The 26,881-nt window shown below is 40.9% G+C and overlaps 1 long non-coding RNA gene across 1 annotated transcript; it reads left to right on the plus strand.

Moving 5' to 3' along the window:
* The first annotated feature begins 9,586 nt into the window (after positions 1–9,586).
* On the plus strand, positions 9,587–25,704 carry LOC111550156. The gene is made up of 4 exons (XR_002733947.2): positions 9,587–9,631; positions 20,860–20,991; positions 21,349–21,527; positions 25,480–25,704. It is a non-coding gene; the product is annotated as an uncharacterized LOC111550156 (long non-coding RNA).
* The last annotated feature ends 1,177 nt before the right edge of the window (positions 25,705–26,881 follow it).

Genomic DNA, 26,881 nt, shown 5'->3' on the forward strand with positions numbered 1-26,881 from the left:
AGTCTTTAATCCATCCTCAATTAATTTTTGTATAAGGTGTAAGGAAGGGATCCAACTTCAGCTTTCTACATATGGCTAGCCAGTTTTCCCAGCACCATTTATTAAATAGGGAATCCTTTCCCCATTTCTTGTTTTTGTCAGGTTTGTCAGATGGTCGTAGACGTGTGGTATTATTTCTGAGGGTTCTGTTCTGTTCCATTGGTCTATAACTCTGTTTTGGTACCAGTACCATGCTGTTTGGGTTACTGCAACCTTGTAGAATAGTTTGAAGTCAGGTAGCATGATGCCTCCAGCTTTATTCTTTTGGCTTAGGATTGTCTTGGCAATATGGGCTCTATTTTGGTTCCATATGAACTTTAAAGTAGTTTTTTTCCAATTCTGTGAAGAAAGTCATTGGTAGCTTGATGGGGATGGCATTGAATCTATAAATTACCTTGGGCAGTATGGTCATTTTCACGATATTGATTCTTCTTATCCATGAGCATGGAATATTCTTCCATTTGTTTGTGTCCTCTTTTATTTCGTTGAGCAGTGGTTTGTAGGTCTCCTTGAAGAGTTCCTTTACACCCCCTGTAAGTTGGATTCCTAGGTATTTTATTCTCTTTGAAGCAATTGTGAATGGGAGTTCACTCATGATTTGGCTCTCTGTTTGTCTGTTATTGGTGTATAGGAATGCTTGTGATTTTTGCACATTGATTTTGTATCCTGAGACTTTGCTGAAGTTGCTTATCAGCTTAAGGAGATTTTGGGCTGAGACGATGGGGTTTTCTAAATATACAATCATATCATCTGCAAACATGGACAATTTGACTTCCTCTTTTCCTAACTGAATACCTTTTATTTCTTTCTCCTCCCTGATTGCCCTGGTCAGAACTTCCAACACTATGTTGAATAGGAGTGGTGAGAGAGGGCATCTCTGTCTTCTGCCAGTTTTCAAAGGGAATGCTTCCAGTTTTTGCCCATTCAGTATGATACTGGCTGTGGGTTTGTCATAAATAGCTTTTATTATTTTGAGATACGTCCCATCAATACATAATTTATTGAGAGTTTTTAGCCTGACGGGCTGTTGAATTTTGTCAAAGGCCTTTTCTGCATCTATTGACATAATCATGTGGTTTTTGTCTTTGGTTCTGTTTATACGATGGATTACGTTTATTGATTTGCATATGTTGAACTAGCCTTGCATCCCAGGGATGAAACCAACTTAACAGTCATAAATCATGTTGATTTTGTGTACCCTGATATGATGTGAAGAAAATGGCACTTCATCTCTTCCTCCCAAAATGTCCAATCATGAGAAAAAAAATTAGAAAAAAATTCAGTTTCAAAAAACTTATTTATTTCTGCCTTAATTTTGTTATTTACCCAGTAATCATTCAGGAGTAGGTTGTTCAGTTTCCATGCAGTTGTGTGATTTTGAGTGAGTTTCTTAATCCTGAGTTCTAATTTGATTGCACTGTGGTCTGAGAGGCTGTTTGTTATGATTTCCGTTCTTTTGCATTTGCTAAGGAGTGTTTTAGTTCCAATTATGTAGACAATTTTAGAATAAGTGCAATGTGGTGCTGAGAAGAATGTATATTCTGTTAATTTGGGGTGGAGAGTTCTATAGATGTCTATTAGGTCTGCTTGGACCAGAGCCAAGTTCAAGTCTTGAATATCCTCGTTAATTTTCTCTTTCGTTGACCTATCTAATATTGACAGTGGGGTGGTAAAGTCTCCCACTATTATTGTGTGGGAGTCTAAGTCTCTTTGTAGGTCTCTAAGAACTTGCTTTATGAATCTGGGTACTCCTGTATTGGGTGCATATATATTTAGGATAGTTAGCTCTTCTTGTTGCGTTGATCCCTTTACCATTACGTAATGCCCTTCTTTTTCTTTTTTTGTCTTTGTTGGTTTAAAATCTGTTGTATCAGAGACTAGGCTTGCAATCCGTTTTTCTTTTCTTTCCATTTGCTTGTTAAATATTCCTCCATCCCTTTATTTTGAGCCTACGTGTGTCTTTGCATGTGAGATGGGTTTCCTGAATATAGCACACTGATGAGTCTTGATGCTTTACCCAGTTTGCCAGTCTGTGTCTTTTAATTGGGGCATTTAACCCATTTATATTTAAGGTTAATATTGTTATGTGTGAATTTGATGCTGTCATTATGATGCTAGCTGGTTATTTTGTCCATTAGTTGATGCAGTTTCTTCATAGTGTTGATGGTCTCTACAATTTGGTATGTTTTTGCACTTGCTGGTACCGGTTATTCCTTTCAATGTTTAGTGCTTCCTTCAGAGGCTCTTGTAAGGCAGGCCTGGTGATGACAAAATATTAACTATAAGCTTTTCTTTTTGGTTTTCTTTTTTTGAGACAGAATATCACTCTGTTGCCCAGGCTGGAGAGTGCAGTGGTGCAATCTTAGCTCACTACAACCTCCACCTCTTGGGTTCAAGTGATTCTCCTGCCTCAGCCTCCCAAGTAGCTGGGATTACAGGCATGCACCACCACCCCTGGCTAATTTTTGTATTTTTAGTAGAGATGGGGTTTTGCCATATTGGCCAGGCTAATCTCAGACTCCTGGCCTCAGGTGATCTGCCTGCCTCCGCCTCCCAAAGTGCTGGGATTACAGGCATGAACCACTGTGCCCAGCCATACAAGCTTTTCATAGATGGCCTATGTTATGCTTAGGCAATTTCCTTCTATTTACTAGTGAGTTGAGTGTTTCATCATGAAAGGGTTTTGTATTCTGCTAAGTGCTTTTTTTTGCAACATTTGGGATGATCATGTGTTTTTTCCATCATCCCGTTAATATGATATGGTATATTGCATTGACTAATTTTCATATGTTGAACTATCCTTGCATGTCAGATATAAATCCTTTTAACAGTAGAATCCTTTTAATAGTAGAATCCTTTTAATAGTGATATTTTTGTTAGGTGTACATGCTGTGCTGTTATTAATAATATCAACAACTTATGAATATTATTTCTACTACTTGAAGTGGCATTATTATTAACAATAATTCGTGGTATATATATAGTACCTAATAGCAATCGACACTGAACTTTGCAAATCAAATGCTGATACTCCTAGTTATCCTATAGGTAAAAGAAGGTAGTTTTATCTCCATTTCATAGATCACAAAACTGTGAAACCAGAAAAGTGAAGTCATTTTCTCTAGGTCATCAGTAATAGTCAAATAGCCGCTATATGAATATAAATTATTGATTAGGCCTGTTCTGTGTGGCCCTGATGAAGATAAGTAGGGACTGTTTGGTAAATGGCACATGAAGTCAGGCTTTAGTCGGCAAAATTACAGCACTCTGATTCTCGGAACTACTTAAAGTGAGAATGGGATGCAGTAGGCAATGTGGTCTTCATTTTAGGGGATTTACTTGCAAAGGTGAGGAGGTTTCCTCCAAGAAAGATGCTGTTAAGGAAATGGCTGAAACAACAGATGAAGATGAGAAAATAATGGATATGGTTTAATACATCTCCAAGTCTTTATTATTTTTGTAGCTTTTTTCAGCCCTAAGCACTAAAGGTAAACAACTTTAGAATTATCACAATGTTCCAAAGCTGTACCTATATTCTAAGACATATTATTTAAGAAGAGAAATATCTAGAATCTAAAGACAATTCCTCCACCATGGGTATTCTTGAAGACAATAGCTTTGTCTTACACATTTCTTTATCTGTAGTGGTTAGCACAAGACATGGCCCATAAATATTTGTTGAATGAAAGGACAAAATAAATAAATAAATGGATGAAATAAAAGGAATTCATCTTCCTCCAAACTAATTTCAAAAGGTTTTTCATAGCTGGTTAAGGAAATAATTATTGTAGAGATCATTAACGCCTTGTCTCTTTTGATAAAAGGGATCAATGACCAGCAAGATTCAGAAATTTACCAAAACTTAATTTGGTGAGGTTGTGTTCCTTCCTTTCCTTCCTGATCATAGCTGTTACAGATCTGTTACCAGCTGTTATGGGCCAAATGCTTGTGTCGCCCTAAAATTCACATGTTAAAACCCTACCCTTTAATCTAATGGTTTTAGGAGATGGGGTCTCTGGGAGGAAATTAGAACTAGGTGAGGTTGTTAGGCAGAGCCCTCAAATAAAATTAGTGTCCTTCTAAAAGTTTCAAGAGGGTTTGCTTCTCTTTCCACTGTGTAAGGACACAGGAATAGGACAGCTATCTATAAAACAGTAAGCAGGCCCTCACCAGACACCAAATCTGCTTGTGCCTTGATGTTGGACTTCCCAGCCTCCAGAACTGTGAGAAATAAATGCTTGTTGTTTATATCACCTAGTTTATGATATTTTAAGATTCAAGGTACCTTGCATACACCTTTTAGCAGCCCAAGCTAAGACACCAGTTAACACTGACATCTGCTCATTTTTCTAGTATATCCTGCAACAACAACAAAATGTTTTTATATGATTATTGAATGTATTTTTAGAGGGCTTGCTCTAGAACACTTATCAAATTCAGTTTCATGCAAAGATAAAATTCACGAGTAGTAGTATTCACTTTGGAAAGATCTTTTAGGGCCTAATCTGCTACTGAGTTTCTCCTTGTAGTTTATCTTAGTCTCTCATGCTATAATTTCTGAGTTATCTCTTATAATGCTGAATTCATATGTCCACTATTCTCTGGGCTCTGCCAAAGTCTTCTATGAAAGATCTTACACTCTTGAGATTCAGGGTACCCTGTGTGTCTCCCTCACTAAAGAACATGCTGCTTCGGGCCAAGGATCCTGCAGGTGCCAGTGCCAACCATGGATGGAGCACTTGGAGCATGGCCAGGAGATGTGTTGAATCACACCAGCCTAGAAGGAGCCCTAGAGACCATGGGGTGCTGTGCTTTCATTGTACAGTCTAGGAAACACAGGTTGCAGAACGTATTCAAAGTCACATCGCTATTTTGTGGCAGAGCTGGAACTCAATGATTTCAGGCACTCAAATAACAAAGATGATGATGTCACAAAAGAAAAAGCAATACATCCTTAATTTTTCCAACACTTTGCTATTCACAAAGAATACCTTTGTGTCTGGATCAGGTATCCTCACAATAACTTTATCGTTATTATGAGTGTGACAATACCACCCCAACTCTCAAGGTGCCTAAAGTTGAATTTAGGGAAAACTCTACTCAGACTTTCCTCCACCACCACCTTGTTCACCTGAAATTCCTATTTATTGAACAGAAAGAAGATAGCACTTCTTTGTAGTAATCACTGAATATCCTATTCTAGGCAAAAGTAAGTACTTTCTGATCTATTTTTCTCTTTCTGTTTTATACATGCATTCCCAGCATTCTCTTTTTTTAGAACAAAAGTTCACAGCAGTCTGCCCTCTACCCATTAACTTTATTTATCTAATTTAACTTTTAAGTGATTTGAAAATTATTTTAAATGCCTCAATGAATGACCTGCATTTTTATTAAGGACTATTCAATGACTTGTGATAAAAATACAAATCTTATTTGTATTTTTGCATGACAAAATCAGGCAACTCTTCTCTCATGGAATTCCCATATCTTGACCACATTTCCGTCTTCATTCTTATGTCTATACTTTCTTTTCTGCAGATGGAGAACTAGAGTAAACCCTTGTGGTGTCCTGGCTTCTAAGCATTTTGTTGGGGAGAAGGGATGACCAAGCACCCTGTTCATCTGCATGAACAAAGCCTGCAACATGGGTTTTGATGAGGAATAAACAACACTGAACAAGCTGCTTGTCCACACACAAAACTGTGAACTAATATGACTGGCCAGATGCACTGAAAAGAGTACCGAGACACTGAACTCAGAGCACATGGAGAAAAAGAGAGGGAAAAAGATTAAATTTTATCTAACTGCTTATGTTTCCTCAGTCCTGTCTTGAAAGGAGGTAAGGAAAATATACTCTCAACTCACTTTTAAGCCACATTGTACTACCAGGAAACAAAATCTCAAACCAGCCACTCCTCCATCTCCTGCCTTCTTCCCTGTGTGCCCCTTGGATGTTCTCTGTGAAATCAATGGACTGAGTGTGAGGACCGGTACTTTGCACACTGACTTAAGACATTCTTCTTAGGGAAATGTGATTCTTCTTATTATATAGAGAGATACAAAAATGCATATGAATAGCTAATTTTATTGCTTGATTTGAGCATTAAATTTTATTAGCACAGTGGGTGTGTTTTGTCATATCCATTATTGTCTGTTAACAGCGAGGATCAGAGTGTTGTTCTAGGTTGCATGAAGAGAGACGTTCAGGACAGTGTTCTAGGGGAGCCCCCTGCAATATTTCACCAGTTTTCCAAAGCACCAGTCTCATGAGTCACAAGTTATTTGATGCTCTATTTCTGCAAGCATTACAGGAAGTTGTCTCCTTGTGGGCAAGGAGTACTTGTTAACTCTACCTGGTATGTGCCTGGTGTACAGTTGATGCTCAGTAACTATCTTGATTTCCATTTCCTTCTTTTGATTCTGATTGCAATGTTTTCCCTTCTGTCCTGTGCTGCCCTTAGAGATAGATCAGGCTTTTTGTGCTTCCTCCAAAGCTCGTGCTTTATCATTCACCAAACCATCCTTCCCTGTGCCCATGGTAATGTATCCAAGGATGGCGTGTGGCCTTGCTGGTGCAGCATTCCTTAGAGAGGCTGTCCAAGGCCCTGTGAGAGCAGAGGCCGGCAGGGTCCCATCTTGCCACAATTCATCTCTGCGTGATCTGCTCAGGAAATGAATTGGCAGGCAAGTTGGGAAATGTTGCAAAACGAATAGTCACTTATAAGGGATCAGGAGTTGGAGCCAGAGTCCAAGAGAAACTTATTACCAAACACTAAGATTTAGTGAGAGGTTCCCCAGGATGCTAACTTCTGTGCTGAGAGCTCTTGTTAAGCTATTTAAGCCCCTGCAAGAGAGATGTCTGCAATCATAGAAGAAATGAAGAGTAATCCTGAGTCATGGCAGGAGAGGCCCTGGAGCAAGGCGGACCTGAGTTCAGATCTGCCCCCTCCACTTACTAGGAAGGCTTCCAGCAGGCTGCTTAAGGTCTCTGAGACTCAGGCTCTGTAAAATGGGTACCAAAACACCTTTTTCTGTTATAGGTACATGAATTAGTAGAGATCCGGTGGTGAATAAATAATCTGTTGAATGAATCATTTAATATAAATCACCTTTCCCAGTGCCTAGTTCCTCATTTATGCTTTTAATGAGTGAATAAATAAATCAAGAATATATTTTTCCTACCATAATGCATGATATATAGTCTGTTTTTAAAATAAAAAGTTAGCGCTTTCCCCCACTAAAATTTCACTCCCTTCAACTTCTTTTGTTTTGTGATTTGTAATGTCCGGCCCAGAGAAATGAAATGATCTTGTGAAGGTCACAGAGAGCCAGCAAGTCAGAACTCGCTCTACTGCCCCTCACCCCAACTCCTTTTCTCTATCTGGCACCTTGTGTTTTCTTTTCTATATAATTTACTATCGTGTATTTAATTTGTATGCCTTTTGTCTGTCTGGGAACACCTTGAGGGCAGAGATTCTCTTATTCATCTCACATGTTGTAGCATAGAGCAAAGTTGTATTTTAAAAAAAGGAAGGAAGGAAAGAAGAAAGGAAGGAAGGGAGTAAGAAAGGAAGGAAGAAATGAAGGAAGGAAGGAATGGAGAGAGGGAGGGAAACAAAATGGCCCAAAAGAAATGCAATACCGGCCTCCATTGATGGGACCCTGTCACAGGAGCAGAACACAGGAGAAGAACCAACTGGAAGTGCTCCTGATGGCCAAAGCTGGAACAATATGAACAAGGAAATGAATGAATATTGGATTAAACCCAAAGTATAAAATATTCATGAGCATATGCTCATATAAATAACTGAATTAAGGAATGAGGAAAATTTTCAAATAATTTATGTAGATATTCTATCCTCCAAGAAGAGAAACATAACTTTCTACTTCTTAGGTGTCAGTCATACATAGTGACTTTCTTCTAAAGAGAACAGTCAGGAAAGAGGGAAAAATAGCAACTTTTCAGTGAAGAAACCTGACAAACACTACCTCAACCAGGTGATCAAGATTAAACATCAACAGTCATAAATCATGTTGATTATGTGTACCCTGATATGATGTGAAGAAAATGGCACTTCATCTCTTCCTCCCAAAAAGTCCAATCATGAGAAAAAAAATTAGAAAAAAATTCAGTAGTGGAACATCTTACGAACCATCCTCAAAATCATTAAGGTGGGGCTGGGTGCAGTGGCTCACGCCTGTAATCCCAGCACTTTGGGAGGCTGAGGCAGGTGGATCACCTGAGGTCAGGAGTTCAAGACCAGCCTGGCCAACATGGTAAAACCCCGTTTCTACTAAAAATACAAAATTAGCCTGGTGTAGTGGCCGTCGCGTGTAATCCCAACTACTTGGGAAGGTGAGGCAGGAGAATCATTTGTACCCGAGTGGTGGAGGTTGCAGTGAGCCAAGATTGCGTGACTACGCTCCAGCCTGGGTGACAAGACCGAAACTCCATTAAAAAAAAAAAAAAGTCAAGTTCAAGAAAAACAAGGTAAGTCTGAGAAAGAGCCAAGTAGAGCCTTAAAGAGTCGTGACAAGTAAATGTAACAGGGTATCTCGGATGAATACTGGAACAGAAAGAGAACATTAGGTTAAAATTAAGGAAATCTGAATAAACTGTGGACTCCAGTTGGCAATATGGTATCAATATCACTTTATTAATTGCAACAAATGTATCATGCTAATGTAAAATGTTAAAAATAGAGGGAACTGGTTGTGGAGTACGTGAAAATCTGTAATATCTTCTCAAGTTTTCTGTAAATCTAAACTGTTCTAAAGCACGAAGTCTATTAGAAGACTAAGAAAGAAGAATAAGAATAAGAAAGAATAACATCAGCCTATAGCAAGGTCTTGAACTTCCTTATTTGGACCTTGATTCACAACAAATAAACCACAGCAACGAGAGAGAGTGAGAGAGAGAGAGGAGGAGGGAGAGAGAGAGGGAAGGGGGAGAGAGAAGAAAGGGAGGAGAGGAGAGGAGAAAAAAGAGAAAGAGAGAGAGATTGAGAACCAGGACTCAAACCCAGGGCTGCACCTTTCAGTAAGTCTATACTTATTACCCGTGAAAAACAAAGTATTTTTATTTCTTCTACTTATTTTCCCTTCTCGTAGAAGATTATACCCAGAGCTTAGTTTAAGTAGCAAATTCCAGTTTAGCCTTAATCTTTCAGGTTTGGGAGACTCATCTCCTTTCACCCCAAGCCTAGCTCATAGCATTGATTTTTATTCTGAAGAGGGAAATCAACTAACAAATAGGATGAGTGAGGACAATATCCAGTTATTAGCTCCTCCTCATCAGCCACAGAAGTTTGTGTCTACTCTCTAGCTCCACCTACTGGACCTTGTGTAAATCACCTGAATAAATGCACAAGCGCTCACTGCAAGACCCCATGCTATGCAACGCACTGAGGGAAAGGAAGCAACATGCATTCTTTCAGGGACTGCTAGGATTAAAATAAACTATTAAGGTGAATCTCCTCTTTTACTGAAGAGAAAACTAAGTGCTAGATGCATGGGGCATTTGCTGCATGTGAAGTCAAATTGGCCAGAGTTTGAACCACGTTCCTGCCACTTTCTGATAATGGCAACTCAGGTAAGTCACTGACTCTCTTTGGAAATCGGCTTCCTCCTCTGTAAAATGAGGATAGCAAACCTATACTCCGTGGTTGTTGTTATTGTAGTTTTTAATTTTTATTACTTAGTTATTAACCTTTAATATGAGGGCAAAGATATTTTTGGTAGATATTTCTTGATGGATACTTGAACTTATAACTGTCTTTCTTTTGGTCCCCCTACACACACATGTGCACACACACATTCACACATATACGTCATCTTTCCCTTGGCAGTTTTGGAGAATGGACAGACAGCAAGACTTGAGTTGGACCATTTCAGTCTAGGCTGGGCTAGGTTAGAAGGAAAAAAGGCAAAAGAAAGACAGTTGAAACCAATAAGATTAGCAAAGTGAACATCTGGCTCCATCTCACTGTCACATTGCATGAAACCCACTATATATTCATGCATCCAAAAATATTGACTTCATACCTTCTGTGTGGGTGATCTCTGCCCTCATGCCACAGCATCACTAGCTATTGGACTTTGATTGCAAAGAAATTCCTATAAGAATGGTTTTTGGTTTCTCTAGTAATGTTCTCAACATGTGAGTGATTGTCTGGCAATCAGTATCTGGTCAACTGAGAAGGCCAATCTTTAGGCAAACATGGCCATCAGGCTACTATTGCTCCAAGTCCATAGTTATTAAGATCCTAACTAACTCCCCTAACCCCGCAGCTCATGAGGAGCAACTTTCAAACTAGTAACAACAAATCTGAATGTAACCTTGCTTCCAGGAATCAGATGTTCTGCCCAACAGATGCCCACATTCTGGTCTTTCTCTTCGTTACACATTCTAGTCACTGTCACCTGATGGTAGGACATAAGGATTTCTACATTGTAGAAGCTCAGTTTATATCTGTTGAATGAATGAATGAATGAATGAATGAATGAATGAATACCAGCCTCTACATAATGTAATAGTTGTAAGTTAAGAGCAAGAGACAGTTCACCTCTCCACTAGTCAAACGGAGATTTTGACTTGAAGATCAGACCTTGGGGTTGTACTAACACCAGGAAAACTTCACCCATTTGCTTGTAAATGAAGCACAGAGACAGCCTCAGTTTCTTATGACTCAGTACATGACACCCAGTTTACTGCTTGATTGCATACCTTTTAAAGGTCATATTGCAATTTTTACCAATATACTTGCTTATATTCTTAGTTAGATTGTGAACTATTTTTGAAAGAAAAATCCTCAGAACATGTTCTCAAACTAAGGCACTGGGGTCCTTGTCCATTGGTCTGACTCTTGCTTCTACCTGATTCATTCACTTTTATCTACTGAGAGTCCACTGTGAGCCAGACATTGTACTACGCTCTTTGAAATAAGGATCTACACCTTTTACCACAACACTTTTTCCTCTCTCATTCCTTTGTGAAGTATTGCAATTCGGTGTCTTTATCCTTCTACCAACATAAATGTGTCTGATAAGGCAGTGGTTCCCAACCTTTTTGGCACCCAAGACCGGTTTTGTGGAAGACAAGTTTTCCACGGATTGTAGTATGGGGAACGGTTTCGGGATGAAACCGTTCCACCTCAGATCATCAGGCATTAGTTAGATTCTCGTAAGGAGCACGCAACCTAGATCCCTCAAGTGCACCCTCTCACAATAAGGTCCATGCTCCTATAAGACTCTAATGCCGCCACTAATCTGACAGGAGGCAGAGCTTGGGGTCTGAGTACTGGTCCGTGGCCTGGGAGTTGGGGACCCCGTAACAAGAGAAACCATTGACCGCTTTGTTACAAAACCTGATAAACACGACTCTTTATTACTCTATCAGACTTCTCTGTGATATCCAATTCCATTTACCATTCCTTTCTTACAGAAAGTCTTTACTTTTAGCCAGGTGCTGTGGCTTATGCCTGTAATCCCAGCACTTTGGGAGGCTGAGGCAGGTGGATCATCTGAGGTTGGGAGTTCCAGACCAGCCTGACCAACATGGAGAAATTTTGTCTCTACTAAAAATACAAAATTAGCTGGGCATAGTGGCACATGCCTGTATTCCCAGTTACTCGGGATGCTGAGGCAGGAGAATCGCTTGAACCCAGGAGACGGAGGTTGCGGCAAGTTGAGATCGTGCCATTGCACTCCAGCCTGGGCAACAAGAGTGAAACTCCATCTCAGAAAAAAAAAAGAAAGCCTTTCCTTTTTCTGCTTTCCATGTCAACACTATCTTCTAGTCTTCACTTTCTTTCTGGAGCTTTGAAACAACAGATCCAACTCTATCCTCTCAAGCATTGTAAGTTCAACATATCCGAAATTAAACTCGTCATTACATTCCACCAAAAAAAACGGTACTGAGAATAAAGGGGTGTTTTCTGAATGGGGCACTCAGATTGGGTCGAAGTGCAGATGGTTGCATTCCAAAAAGATTTTGAGGTCAAAGGTGATACCATTACTCCAAAGCTAAGTGATCAATGCAAGGATCTAGATGCAGAACAGGAGGAGATGGCTGTGAAAATAGGAGCACTGCAGCTGAGTGGGAGATGGACGGCAATATTAGAAAATTAAAATGCTGACATGGAGATGCCAATGAAGTAATTTTTAAGCTGCTTTATGTGGATGTATAAAGTTCGTTTAAATGGGCCGGCTGTCTGCTTTCAAAGCCCAAGTCTTTTAAACTATGAGAGATTTCAGACAGGGGAAAGTAACATATAGCCAATGAGAATGATATTAATGGAAACCCAATAAAGCCATCCTCGAAATGGGCCCTGCAAACTCTACAGTAAAGGGAACTTAGAATTCTCAGTGCAGAGAAACAAACACATTGGTGACCACATGCATGGTGGTCTTCTCTTTCTAAAGGAATTTGACTTCAAGTACAGAAGTCCTCATAGCCATATGCTGCAGACTTCCAACTGATAGAGTCCAGGAAAAAAAAAATTGGCAAGAATTGTCCTACATGTTACATGCTTTTGCTTTAGAAGAATGAGAGAAGAGAGAGAAAGAGAGAGAGCAAGAGAGAAAGAGAGAAAGATATGTGAAAAGGTTAATTAGTATTTAAACACACAGTTGTGTTTTCTATTTGGTCTGACTGGGAAAATAAATTATGCTCTTCAAAGCACAGGCTTGCAGGCTATAATTGAAAGTAGGCATGGTGAGTACAGCTTTGCCAATGTGGCACAAAGAAACAAAAGAGAATCAAATAGAAACAAGCAGAAGAGTTACCCCCCATCCCCAAGCCTGGGGCTGAATGAGAAAGCAGAGATGGGGCTACCGCCGTGGAGAAGCTCGCTTTTTACTCTGGCTCTGCCACTTTCCTCATGTCACCTTGGGCAGGTGACCTGGCTTTTCTGAACCCCGGGATTTTCATTTATAAAATGAAGGTAATAATGCTTTTTTCTGAGTGTTGTTAGGAGTTAATGAGATAGTGTTTGGGAGAAGGACTGGCATGGTGTCAGGCACAAAGTGGTTATTCAGGAAGTGCTTGTCCCCAATAACTGTCTGTTCAGTCTACTTTGACCTCCCTCGTCTCTGACTTTCTGTAATCCTATAAAAGCTGGGAGAAGTCCTTAATGAGGTGGGATCTCCTATTGTTCTTTAATTGTATCATGTTTAGGTTGCATCTTTGTCAATTCAATCCAATTTCATTCCATTTACTTTAGTTCAATTACAAAATATTTGTTAATAAGTGACTGTGTTCCTAGAACAATGCTTGGGAATACAAACATGAATAAGAACCAGTATATGCCTTCAAAGACTTTAAGCACATTGCGAGAAATAAGAAAAGTATTCGAGGGACTCCAATCAGCATTTGGACACCCATTATTAATCGGTGGGGAGCTCCTACAAAGACGTGAATCAACAGGTCCATCATGATTTTCATTGCAATCTCATGAAGCAGTGACTGTACAGATCAGAAAACTGAGACACAGAGAAGGGTAACTGACTTGCTCAAGGTCAAGACAAGCGGATGGGCCCTGAATACACATCTGCTCGCCGGAGGTCCCTCTGTCCTTTGGTTTTCTCCAGGACTGCTGTACCACCCCTGCTCAGCCCAAGGCATCTCTTATCTTCCTGCCTCAGTGGTGCCTGTGTGCTAAAGCTCAGCTATTTGCAGCTCTTCATACTAAACCCATGGGATGAAGACATACATAATATATCAAATATGCTCATTGCTAAAGACAGTGGCATCAGGGTTCTCATCAAGAAGACTTTCTTTTTCCATGACCATCAGGGAAGCACCCTAATATAGTTTGCATATTTGTCCTTGCCCACATCTCACATTGAAATGTAAGCCCCAGTGTTGTAGCTGGGGCCTGGCAGGAGGTGTTTGAGTCATGGGGGCAGAGCCCTCATGACTTGGTGCTGTCCTTGCAGTAATGAGTAAGTAAGTTCTCACCAGATCTTGTTGTTGTAAACTGTGACACTCCCCCGACCACACAACTCTCTCTCTTGCTCCTGCTTTTACCATGTAACATGGCTGCTCCTGCTTCACCTTTTGCCATGAGTAAAAGCTCTGTGAGGCCTCCTTAGAAGCCAGCAGATGCCAGTCATGCTTTTCCGTACAGCCTCCAGAACTGTGAACCAATGAAACCCCTTTTCTTTATAAATGTCTTCTTTCTTTCTTTCTTGAGGCAGAGTCTCACTGTTGCTCAGGCTGCGGTACAGTGGCACAATGATAACTCACTGTAGCCTTCACCTCCTGGCCTCAGGAAACCCTCCCGTCTCAGCCTCCCATGTAGCTGGATCTACCATAAGCTGCTAATTTGGGGGTTCTTTTTGGTGGAGACAGAAAAGATTTCCAGCCTCAGAATTTTTTTACAGCAATGCAAGAATAAACTAACTCATACCCAAAAGGCAAGTCCCTCCCCATGTAACACTCTATCTATAGTTTATATGCACCACCACCTCTTTCTAGGAAAAAAAAAAAAAAAAAAACTAAAGTGGGTCTCAGCATTCTTGTACGTAACCAAGGTGACTCTAGGAATACATTACAATTTACATTAACAAATCCATGCAAAAAAAGACTTTTCCAACTTGCTCATCTCTGCATCATCAATGCCTAGAAGATGGCCCCTAACAGGAAGGTGCCAGATACTTAACATTCACTGCAAGATGATGACGATTTCCATTCTTTCTGCTGTTAAACTTTATTTCCAATATTCACACTCAACCAATTACTTTTCTAACAAATTTTACATTTATTCTTTATCTCAATCATTCTCATAAGGCACATATTATCTCAGACACTTTACTTATTAAACATCCCAGTATCTTCTTTGTTATTAATTTTAATTTCACCACCTGTAAAACACACAATAGCAATCATTATTAATTTCTTGAAGTCAATTGTTAAATGTACTTTCCACTATGTTTTACTACTTTCTGTGATCACTTGTATTTTCTCCATCCCGATCCATCCTCTTGCTGATTTTTTTTTTTCAGTAAGGGCCAACGAGTAGTGAATTTTTTGTATTCCTACACGTCTTTATTTAACTCTCATTATTAAATAATCATTATGCTGAATACAGAGCTCTAGGCTACCATACAAGTGTTAAAAAATGGATGCCTACTATTTATTGTTTATATTGGATTGTTAATCATTTCTCCTCAGCATTTCCCTGATGATACACCATCTTTCCTGACATCTGTTGTTGGGGACATAAGGTCTACTGAACGTATAATTGCCATCCCTTTGTAGGTAAACTTTCCTTTTCCCTGATGACTTTGAATACTGCCATTTTCACTTTGATGCTCTGGGGCTTCTCTCTGAAAAGTCTAGTCAGGGGCTGCCTGTAATCCACCCTTTGGGCTTCCCACCTATGGGGTGCTGAGGGGCATCTCCTGGCACTCTTGTCTTGGGGCTGGAGCCATCAGTATCTGATGTCAGCTCCTCATCCTCTCCTGACAGTGTGTCCCCAGCATACACACCTCCTTCCTTTCAGTCACATGGAAAGATCCATGGTGGTTCCTCACATGCCAGGTTCTTTCACAGCTTCTCGCCAGGGCTGGGGCTAGAGTGAGGCATGTGAGGCACCCAGGGTGCATGACTGTAGGACGCTCTTACTCCCAGGCACTGGCCCCACACTTGCACAACCCTGTAAGCTAAAGTCATCCTGAGTTAGCAAATAAGAAAACCAAAGCAGCCCAGCACAGTGACTCCTGCCTGTAGACTCAGCTACTTAGGAGGCTGAGGCAGGAGGATTGCTTGAGCCCAGGAGTTCAAGACGAGCCTGGGAAACACGCAAGACCTGTTTCTTCCAAAAAAAATTTGGCTGGTTGTGGTAGTCCCAGCTACTTGAGAGGCTGAGGCAGGAGGTTTGCTTGAGCCCAGGAGGTGGAGGCTGCAGTGTGCTATGACTGTGACACTGTACTCCAGCTGGAGCAATATTGAGACTGTCTCAAGAAAGAAAGAAAGAAAAGAAAGAAATAGAAATAGAAATAGAGAAGGAAGGGAAGGGAAGGGAAGGAAGGAAAGAAAGGAAAGGAAAGGAAAGGAAAGGAAAGGAAAGGAAAGGAAAGGAAAGGAAAGGAAAGGAAAGGAAAGGAAAGGAGAGAGGGAGGGAAAGAGAAAGGGAGGGAAGGAGAGAGGAAGATAGGAAAGAGACAGAGAAAGAAAGAAATGGAGAAGGAGGGAGGAGAGAAAAGAAAGGAAAAGAAAGAGAGAAAGAAAAGAGAGAAAAAAAGAAAAGAAAAGAAAGAAACCAGGGCAGAGGAAATTAAATACATTGCCCAAGAGTTGGTAGCTTATCAGAGACAAAACTTGCATTGAATCTCTGATCAATGTGAAGTCAAAGTCATTCTTTCTAACAATCCTGGGCACAAATCGTTATCCAGCTCCTGCTCACTGAGATGGGGATGGAACAACTGCCATACACAGGCAGAATGGGCATGGAATGCAGGAGGGTTCCTGGTTTGCCCACATGCAGGGCTCACTAGCATGGAGGCATCATATTGCATTGCTCTGTTTTTAGCTACAATTTGGGTTTCACTTCTGCATCAAAAAGGTCCTTCTGGGGCTATAGACTTTCTGATGACTAGGAGGGGTTGGGTGTTGCTGCTCAGAGAGGCCCATGTCCTGCAGACTCTTGCTATGTCAACCTTTATTCAAGCTCTGAGCCTCTGTACTTCAAAGACCGAATTTGGCCATGGTTTTCAGAATTACAGATGGAAGCCAGTGTCTATCGGCAAAAAAAGTGGTGTACATGGAGCTCTGGGCTAAATTCCAGTTCTTACACCATGCGCGCGCACACACACACACACCACAAGCACACACACACAGGGGCATTGAACAATATCCTATTGCAGACTTACAGGATAACCTGGAGGCATGACATTTATTTCTTCTCTTAGAAAATCAGGTTTTTATTGAGTAGCTTATATGTGTCAGGCTCATTTGTGATATATACACACACACACACACACACACACATATATATGTAACTGTGCATAACTTCAATAAACTTCACAGTAAAGGAGATATATACTAAATATGTGTGTGTGTGTGTGTGTGTGTGTATGTATGTACTCTGGGTGAATAAATATATAAGTGGGCTAGTATGATAATCACAACACAATACCATGCTCATTAAAGCCTGGTATTTATCTTACAGCCACCCTCCCATCGTCCCAAGACTGCCGCATACCTAACTGTTCTATTATACGTATCTCCCTACCACCTTTCAGTGTCTCCTTTCTCCCACTTATTCCTTCCAGATTCATTGTGTTAGAGTTCAGTTTTGATCATGTGATTCCCTTGCCCAAAAATACTTACGACTTCCCTATTGCCTACTTGGTTATGTACTGATTATCTGGCTTAACTCCTAAGTCCATCTATCTGGGAGATCTGTCCTTCAATTTTTACCTCTGAAAGCTCCATTGTGTTTAGCTTCACGAGGCTCTTCCTAAACCCCTAGTGAACAAGAAGCAACATGCACAGCATAGCCATCATGCTGGATCCAGCTAGCGGGCTCATCCTTCGGCTTTTCTGTTTACCAGCTGTGGGATCTTGGGCTAGTTGTCTATGACAGCATCAGTTTCAGAATGGCATTGTGAGATGAGATGCATTGACTCAGCATGAAGCCCTCATAACACTGCCTGACACATGCTAAGTGCTCTGCAATCTTTTGTCCTTGCAACGAAGTCCCTGGGCACTCTGTTTATAGTAGACTTATTTTTAGCTTTATGCCTAACATTCTTGATAAATGCATATTTTTAAAAATCTTCTCAACTCTTGGAGGATGGGGACAGTGTCATGTTAATCCTCTATAGTACTTACAACAGACATTAAACTAACACTAATGAATGTCTGTGAAACGGAATTACTTATCAAATGAACATCCAGAATGTATATGTTCAGCTCTGTTGGGTTGTGCCAATAGCCCACTTGGACGAGTCAGTCTTCTTTGTTAGCTCGTTTATTCTACCCTTGATTGTAAACACTGTCCAAGAAGCCTATGTGACCTCCCATAGAAAATGAAGAATAAGTGGGAGAGGCCTGGTGTCTGAGGGTCGTAGAGCAATTATGCCAGACCAGTCTTCTGAGAGGCTGGAATTCATCCCCCAGGTGCAAACCTGATATCTGGGCTTGGAAATTTCCATAGCTGACTCAGGGTTTCATGGCCGCCTATAAGTAGATCTGAGTTCCCGTTCCATTCTGAAAGTTTTCCCCCCAAATAGAGGAGTGAAACAGATTTCTGCCTTCTATAAGAATTCTAGAATACTACAAATTCGGCCGAGGCGGGCAGATCACGAGGTCTGAAGATCGAGACCATCTGGGCTAACATGGTGAAACCCCGTCTCTACTAAAAATACAAAAAATTAGCCGGGTGTGGTGGCGGGTGCCTGTAAGTCCCAGCTACCCGGGAGGTTGAGGCAGAGCTTGCAGTGAGCTGAGATCGCGCCACTGCACTTCCGCCTCGGCATCAGAGCAAGACTCCGTCTCAAAAAAAAAAAAAAAAAAAAAGGAATACTTCAAATTCTTTCATATTTCCTCTTGTAGAGGATTTGGACATCACTTTCAAGTGGGATGGAAATCAGATATCCATCATGGTTCTGAGCTTGACATGTGGCCAACTGGACCACCAGCCTTGTATTTCATTTCCAACTTCTTCATGTGGCTCCCAGCAGGGCTGGTAACTCTCTAGAAATGAGAGATACATTTTCCTCACTAGATTATTTAAGGTTTCCCTCAGTCCCTTAGGGAACAGAAATTGAGTTGATGTCAGAACCATCTCTTTACTGTGAAGTTTATTGAAGTTATGCACAGTTACATCACCTGTGATGTAATCAATAAATCAATACCACTCGCCACATGGCGTGTGTTGTCTTTTATTTTTAATTTTTATTTTTAACTTTTGTGAAGTGTAGATTAAAAGACCCCTTCAGTTAGTTCAAATCAAAACCATGCCAGTCCCCATATCTCATGCATTCCAAATACCCACATGACTGCTGGTGGGCGTGTTGACTTGGACAGCTGTCTTGGAAATCAATGTGGTAATATTTGTCAAGACTCTTCAGGATCTCGATCACTTTATTTCAGTAATTTAACTTCTAAAAATTTACCCAGTGAAAAGAAGTAGAAATGTAGACAAAGACCTATATGTGTATAGGTATGTATTTTGAAGATGATCTTTTCGGTAAGAGCACAGAGTGGAAACAACCTGTCTAACAATATTGTGTCATTAAAATGACAGTACATTGGAAGGCTGGGAAATAATGCAGCCACTAAAAATGACATTTATAATGAATGTTTAATGATGAGGAGCAATATCATGATGTGACATTAAGCGAAAACGCAGAATTTAAGATGGTGTGTGGATCTCAACTGTGATGTTTTACACATGCATTTGATTAAAATGTATTTTTTCATAAAAGAACAAGAATTCATATATGATTGATCTAGGTCAATGGTTCTCAACTGGAGGCGATTTTGCCCCCCCCCCCGCCCCCGCCCCCGCCAGGGCAATGTCTGAGGACATTTTTTACTGTGATGCCTTAGAGGAGAGGAGGCTGCTGGTCTGGAATTGTAGCGGCTGGAGATGCTGTTAAACATCCTGTGAATTGCAGGACAGCGCCCCCATGGCAGAGAATTTTCCAGCCCAGCATGCCAATGGTGCTGAGGCTGACAAACTGTGAGTCCTCACCTTCTTTCAGCCTCTTTCTAACATGGGTAAATTCCCTTATCTCTTCCTCCCTCTTTTCCTCTCTTTCTTTATCTCTTCTCTTTCTAATATTTACTGAGGCCTTAGTATAGGCCAGGCACTGTCTTAAGCATTTTGCCACACGTTAATATGTTGTGTAATGTTGTGTTGCGTAATGTTAATACACAACAACCTCATGACAATAACTGTTATTGTTACCCTAGGTGAGACAACCTTTCAAACCGTTTTGTGGTTTCAAAATAATTAATCAACAGTGCTTAGTAGTACAGTGTCTGATATACAGATAAATACATACATACGTATATGTGCATGTGTATGTACACACATATACACAAGGAGTGTATATGTTACCTATGTATATTATGGCAAGATTACAGAAATGACTAGTTTTGGATAATGGAATTGGAAAAAAGTTTGGTGTTTTTTCTTTATATTTTTCTATATTCACACATTTCTGTATCTCCACATTTTCTTCAACATGTGTAATTTATTTTTGTTACTGAAACAACCTAATAGTATATTAGAGCCCCAGAGGGCGTAAGGGCTGTCTCTGAGAAGAACAGTCCCTGCTACATGAGAAAGTTTAAAGAAACTCTATTCTCATCAAGCCACTTACTTCACTAAAATAGAGCACTGGATCACGTTGTCTAAACAAAACTTCACTTCCTCTGATTCAATGCAGTCAGCATTGGGGCCACAGATCCTGCTTGTAGCTATCAATTTGCTTGCTATGTTTTGCCGAGGCTACCTCCCTTGGGGTTAATCATTTCCTATTGATCTCATTATGCAACAGAAATCTTTTTCATTTATCCTTTGAATGACCCTTCTGATTTCCTCTCAAATAACATTCTAGTAGGGAAGACGTAGGCTTTTCAACTTTGTTTACATATCAGATTTATCTGGGGAGCGCTTCAGAAATAAAAATGACCCATCCCTATCTTGAGAGATCATGATTTCACTTCTCTGGAGCTGAGCACTATATTTTTAAACTTCCCAGAGTTTTTCATATGTAGCCAGGTTTGGGAATCACTGCCTGAGCTGTAGTCATGCTTACAATTTTTGAACTGGCCCAAAGAGGAGGGAATTAACCTTTCAGATACAGCCTACATCAAGGAAGCTGCCTGCTGTTAGGGGAACAGGGTACCTGCAGAGACTCAGGTCCTGACAACGCCTTCAGCTCTCCTCCCACCAAAGACCTGTGTGGTGTCAGTAGCAGCCCCATTTGCAGGTGAGGAGAGAACTTAGAGCCCTGACTGCTGGGACACTCTCCACCTAAAATGCAACCCCTTGAGGTGTTGAGGAACATTCCAGAGGCTTCTTCCACTTGTCAGCCCTTCAGCTATTTGCAGGTGGGCCTCATGTCCCTCCAGTCTTCTCTGTCCCCCTCCCCCCGCCCCAGATAAACATTCTCAGTTTCTTCAACATCTCTCAGGGGATAAATGTGCTCCTCACACATTCTGTTTCTCTTGGTTCCTGCTTTCTATCAAACACATTGTTTATAGCACCTGGCTGATCCTTGCCATATGTTACTGCTCATTTCTGGAGTCTGAATAGTCTGGCTAATTATCATTTCTCCCATGGGCAGAACTTTCCAGAGCAGGTTATCTGCAATGGAAGCAGTGATGCAGCACCCACATGTCCCAGAGGAAGGGTTGTCAGCTGACAGCTCACAGCTGGATCACGCTGGGGGATTTTTTTCTTTCCCCTGGGAGAAAATGTATCTAATGACTGATTGAGATAGGGAACAGAAGCCTGGCCCTTTGCGTAAGTATGAAAGGTCTTTGAAGGGCCTTGTCAACTTCTGCACTCCCCATGGAATCAGCTGAGATGTCTGTTTTAACTGTATGACAAGTTAACCTCGCCCTCTGCCCAATTCTGCTTCCTTTATCACTTCGGTTGCTGATCCTGACAGTACACCACAGTAAACCTTCTGCATAGATATTTTCATCTCAGGGCCTGTTTCCCAGAGAGCCCAACCTAAAGACACCTGCTCGTAAATGCAAAATGAGCCTGTGAATTAACTGCCCTGAGTCAGATAGTTAGAACTCATGATTGGCCAGAACTTTCTTTAGGAAAAAACAGCCTAGGGATAAGGATAGAGCTGTTTCCTTTACAAAGGGGTGATAGGAAGGCCTATCTCCATGACCATACCAGAATAAAATGCTTTTGAATTCCTTTGCCACCCTGGCTCCCTTCTCTGCTTCAGTTTTGGTGGTCTCCAAGGTCTTACATAGGACTAGAAACTTCAGACGGGATCTGGATAGTGGAGATTGGAGATGGAACCTCACACCATAAATAATTGCCACTAATTTATGTACTATTCTAGCTCCAATAGCTACAGTCCTGTGTTTATTAGCCTGAATATGACCTAAAGTTGTGTTGTAATCTTGGCTAGCCTTGTTTCTCTGACTGTATCTCCTGACATAATCCTGTGTTGCACCCATTGCTATGGCTTGTATACTCTATTTACTTTAGTATAGCCAGTATATGCTATAGCCATAGTATAGGTTGTCCTCTCTGTAACTGAAATTGCCACCTGGCTTGAACCTCTTTGTCTTTTCACCAGCTATTTCCCCTGCCCACTTCAGTCAGCCTGAACAACTTCTGTATTTCCTTGAAACCCCAACTCACTCATCATCTTCTTCTACATTCTTAGCACCTTTGCTGACCTCTTTAAGCTAGATGGGTCATCTCCATTTGTGCTCTCACCCTAGTTGCCCTGGAGACCTCCATCACAGCACTTGCCATTTTTCTTTGCAGGACCATATCCTTCAGGGCACTGGTCACATTTCATCCACCTTTGTACCTCTAGCAGCTAGCACAGTGCCTGGGACATATGTAGTGGAATTAGAGTAAACTAAACTCAAATTTTATAGCTCTAATTTTGAGACTTTCAGCCTATTAGAGAAGTACCAGCTCTGCCAACCTACCACACTGCCTTGTGATACATTAGGCAACTTTGCAAGTAGTTTCAAAGTTTCCATTTGTGATTGACCTAACTAACTCCTCCCTAAACCCACAGGAGGGAAGTGAGAAATGGGGTTGATGTTTACAATGACAAACCTAGCCATGGAAGTCGCTTCTGTTTGAGTCAGAAATATTTCAGCACAGAGCGTTGGATTAAGGGGGATGCCTGAGGGAGGTGAACCTTGTGATCATCCTGACTTTATGTTTGGGGCTACTCCTGAATCATGGCTTAGGAAAAGGGAATTCAAGCAGAGCATAGCAGGTTTGCTTAGCTGGCGAGACAGAAATTAGAGTTTAAAGTTTACAAAGTTTCAGGATAACAGAAAGAATAGAGTTGCAAAAAAGAGCAGCTCCAGAAATTTATGTATCAGTCCCCTTAAGACACCAGAAGGAATTAAAGTATACATGTTTAGGGCAAAGCTACCCAATCTTTGGCAAAAACAGCTTCTGGAGAGCTATGAGATGAGCAGAGATCACTGATGATACACAGTGCTGAGAAATACAGGTGTTCCAATCATCCAGAGTGGAGAGAAAACCTCAACTGAGACCCAGAAAGACCACATCTGAGAAGCAGTGTTCCTCTCATCCTAGAGCGAGAGTACTCTAGAACTACTCTAGCAAAGCTTAACAACAAACCTTAAAAGAATCAATCTAATCTTCCAGCGAATTAACTGCCTGTGATAACAAAACTTAGCACTCTCTGAAGAAAAACCACAAAATGCAGACTCTCAATGTAGCGTTACAATGTCTAGAATACAATAAAAATTTATAGACAAACATAGAAGCAGGAAAATACAATCTATGTAAACATAGCTGATGAAAACTGATCCTAAGATTACCCAGAGGTTGGGTCAAGAATTTTAAAGCAGCTTTATAAATATGTTCAAGTACATAAAGGAAAATGTAGTGGTAATAAATTAACAGATGTGGAATTTTAACAGAGAAACGTAAATTATAAAAAGGAACCAAATTAAAATTTTGGAACTATAAAGTACAATATCTGATGTAAAACATTAACTGATGGGCTTAACAACCAATTGGAGACAACATAAGAAAGGACTAATAAACTTTTATAAATTAATAGAAAATTTCCAGCAGAAAACAGCTGGCAGGAGTGTCAATATCTGGTAAAACTAATATTTATTTTATTATTAGTTTGCCTTAAAACATTTCTTTCTCTCTCTCTCTCTCTCTCTCTCTCTCTCTCTCTCCACTCATTTCTCTCTTTTTCTTTCTATTTCACAATGATAACTCCAATTTTAATTTAGCACCATATGGTTGATTCTAGTTTTCTCTTTCCTATACTTGTCACTCCCTTCTCTGACAGTGCAAAACCTAGGTCCCATTTTCTTTAATACCATTACTTAGTGGATCAATCTTCTACATATGTTTCAATCATATATGTCCCACACCATCACCACCCTCTCTCTTGTGCAGGTGCCCTCCTCACTCTGCTTAGGCTCTGAAAGCCCACGCCAAACCACTGCCTTCTGTGGACACTCTCCTTAACATTCTCTAGCTTAGCTGCCTCATTGTGTTCCCCCCACCAACCCTTGCAAGTGGAAGACTCAACATTATTAGACCACTTGGATTTACGAAACATGCCAGACTCACTTGTATTTCTGCCCATCCTCAAATTTTCATTCCCTTAGCATGGAATAGCCTCTCTGACATGATCAATGGGCAAAGTCCTCTTTTTAAATTTGAGTTTAAGTATTTTCTAATCTTCAAAGTCTTCTTCTGTGCCAGGGATGGTTGCAATGCTCCTTTATCCTAGTGTTGATCTTGCATGCCCCTGCACTGCCCAGGTATTTCCAGACCCTTGTGCACCCTGGTGCACTCTGAATTCCTTGCAGGGAATCCAGCGCTCTGTACTAAAATATTTCTGAATCAACATCTCACACATCAAAGATGCCTGATGTGTGGCCACTGAAACTTACACCTGTTGCAGCAGCACCAGGGAGGTGAGAATGGCTGTGTATGGCAAACAATGTGTGAAGTTAATACACCAGCTTCAAGTGTGTTTTGGGGCACCCGCATATCTATCCTCTCATGCCTTCAGCTCTACCATGGTGGGTCAGATTCCACCCCCTGCCGCTTCATTGCTGGAGGATCCTAAGAAATTCAAGATCATTTTACTCCTTAGTTGTTTTTCAGGCTTTGGACAAAGTCTGCTGCCCACAGTGCAGTTTTTGTCCTATCAAATAACTTGGGAATAGTTCTGTCTTCACAGTTAAATGAATATGAAGCTTTGAAATCCATAAAATAAATAGAATGAAAATTTAGCCCATCAGATTTGGCAGCTTCACAAAACTCACCTAAACCTTTTTGTGCCTCTTGGATTCCAGTTTCCAGCCTGAGGCGGGGAATGAGAGACATGCTGATGTATTTAATACTCATGAGAACCATTTCAAGGTTGGAAAGGGAACCCCAAGAGGAAAGTTTCATGAGGAAATAGGAGGTGAGAAGAGACTTCTTTCTGCCTCTGAACATAACACGCAGCAGGAGACTCGTTTTTAGTTTGGGGTTAGTCTGCATTTCTTCATGGGGCAAAGTAAAGAAAGAGGTTTTGGTTGCAGGATTCAGGATTCCCTGAAAGATACGAGTGAAACACTCCCTCTCCCCACCTTGCCGCCACCATCTCGGGGCAGCCGCCATCAGATCTCTCTGGGATCCTGAGGGGCCTCTCAACCTGGCCTGCCTGATTTGAATCTCTCTCCGCTTTGATCAGGTAACTTGTCTCTTTCAGGTATCTGGGCTGCTGACCCAAAAAAATGGAGACGCTGTGACCTGCTGTCAGGGCTTTCACAACTGGTCCCACATGACCATCCTGCCTGACAACCTCGGCTTGATTTCAGCCTTCCTCTTGCTGGATGACTTCAGCAAGTCAGACACTCTGCCTGCATTTGCCTTCTCGTTTATAAACCAAAGACAGGATTATTGTGGGAATCAAAGAAAATAATGCATATAAGCATATGTCGATTGTCGAGTGTTAACAAAGTTGTTAGAGTTATTGTAAACTCAAGAGACATGTTAAAATGACTTTCTCAGTGGTTTGGATAGTTAAATACTATAAAAATTACTTGAGAGACATGTGGAGCCTCTTTGAGTGGATCATAAAATCAAAAACTAGGAAAGACTGGGGCAGTGAATCAATCTACCACCCCAAGCCATGGCTTTGTGACGACTATCAACATCTAGGTGTTCAGTACTTGCCCTTATCAGTTCTATGATATATGGAGCCTAAAGAAAGTCCAGGATCTTGCAATCTGATCCTGAAAATTCATAAATGAGGAAATAGAGCCCCAAGAAGCAGCACGGTTTGCTCAGTGTTGTACAGCTAGAAGAAGTGCAACTAATAATAAAAGTAGAGGACTGTACGCTTTCAGCAAAACATCGTTCCTACGTGACCTCACTCTGGCTTCAGAACTGCTCAGGACGGACATTAAACAGCTTACCAGAGTTTCTCGGATACTCGTTTTTCAAACCAATCTCTGAAGGTAGGCTACAGATGTTCTTCAAAAAACAAACAAAACCAAACAAAAACTAGTTACAGGTTTCTCCCCCCATCCAAAAATGGAGATTTAAATGTTCAGGGAACTCATGTGTTGCTTTTATCTGTTTTATGATAATGTTGGGGTTTTGTTAAAAATTCCCCTTGAAACACAGGGTCTGCTACTGAAAATGCTACGAAAATCATTGATCTAGAAGAAAACGAGTATGTGAAGGGAGCAAGGATAAGATTGTAGGCAGGTGGGTTTGTGCGTACATGTAGAGGGGTGGCGTGTATTCAGATGGGAGCAGGGGAAAAATCAATGCATTCATCAGATATTTTTCAAGTCCCTAACATGTAAATGTGTCAACAATGGAAGTGGATTTTACAATTCCCCAAGTACACCAGAAAGTATTTTCCATGCCACTGTCTGTTACTACAGCTCTCTCTGGAGTCAAGAACTCCTGCCCTTGTCTACCAAGTCATCTGCAGAACATACTTGGCTCTATTCTATGAGGACAGATGGACTTAGCCCTCAGATAGGAGCTATGAACACAGGTTACTCTCTATGTTCCTAAGGATGTTGCCATTGAAGTGCTCTCATGAGGAAACATATCAGGGAGTCCTTTTATTTTATTTTTTTGACAAGGGCTTTCCA

Source organism: Piliocolobus tephrosceles, chromosome 7, assembly GCF_002776525.5.
Source record: "Piliocolobus tephrosceles isolate RC106 chromosome 7, ASM277652v3, whole genome shotgun sequence".
In the NCBI taxonomy this organism is placed as follows: domain Eukaryota; kingdom Metazoa; phylum Chordata; class Mammalia; order Primates; family Cercopithecidae; genus Piliocolobus; species Piliocolobus tephrosceles.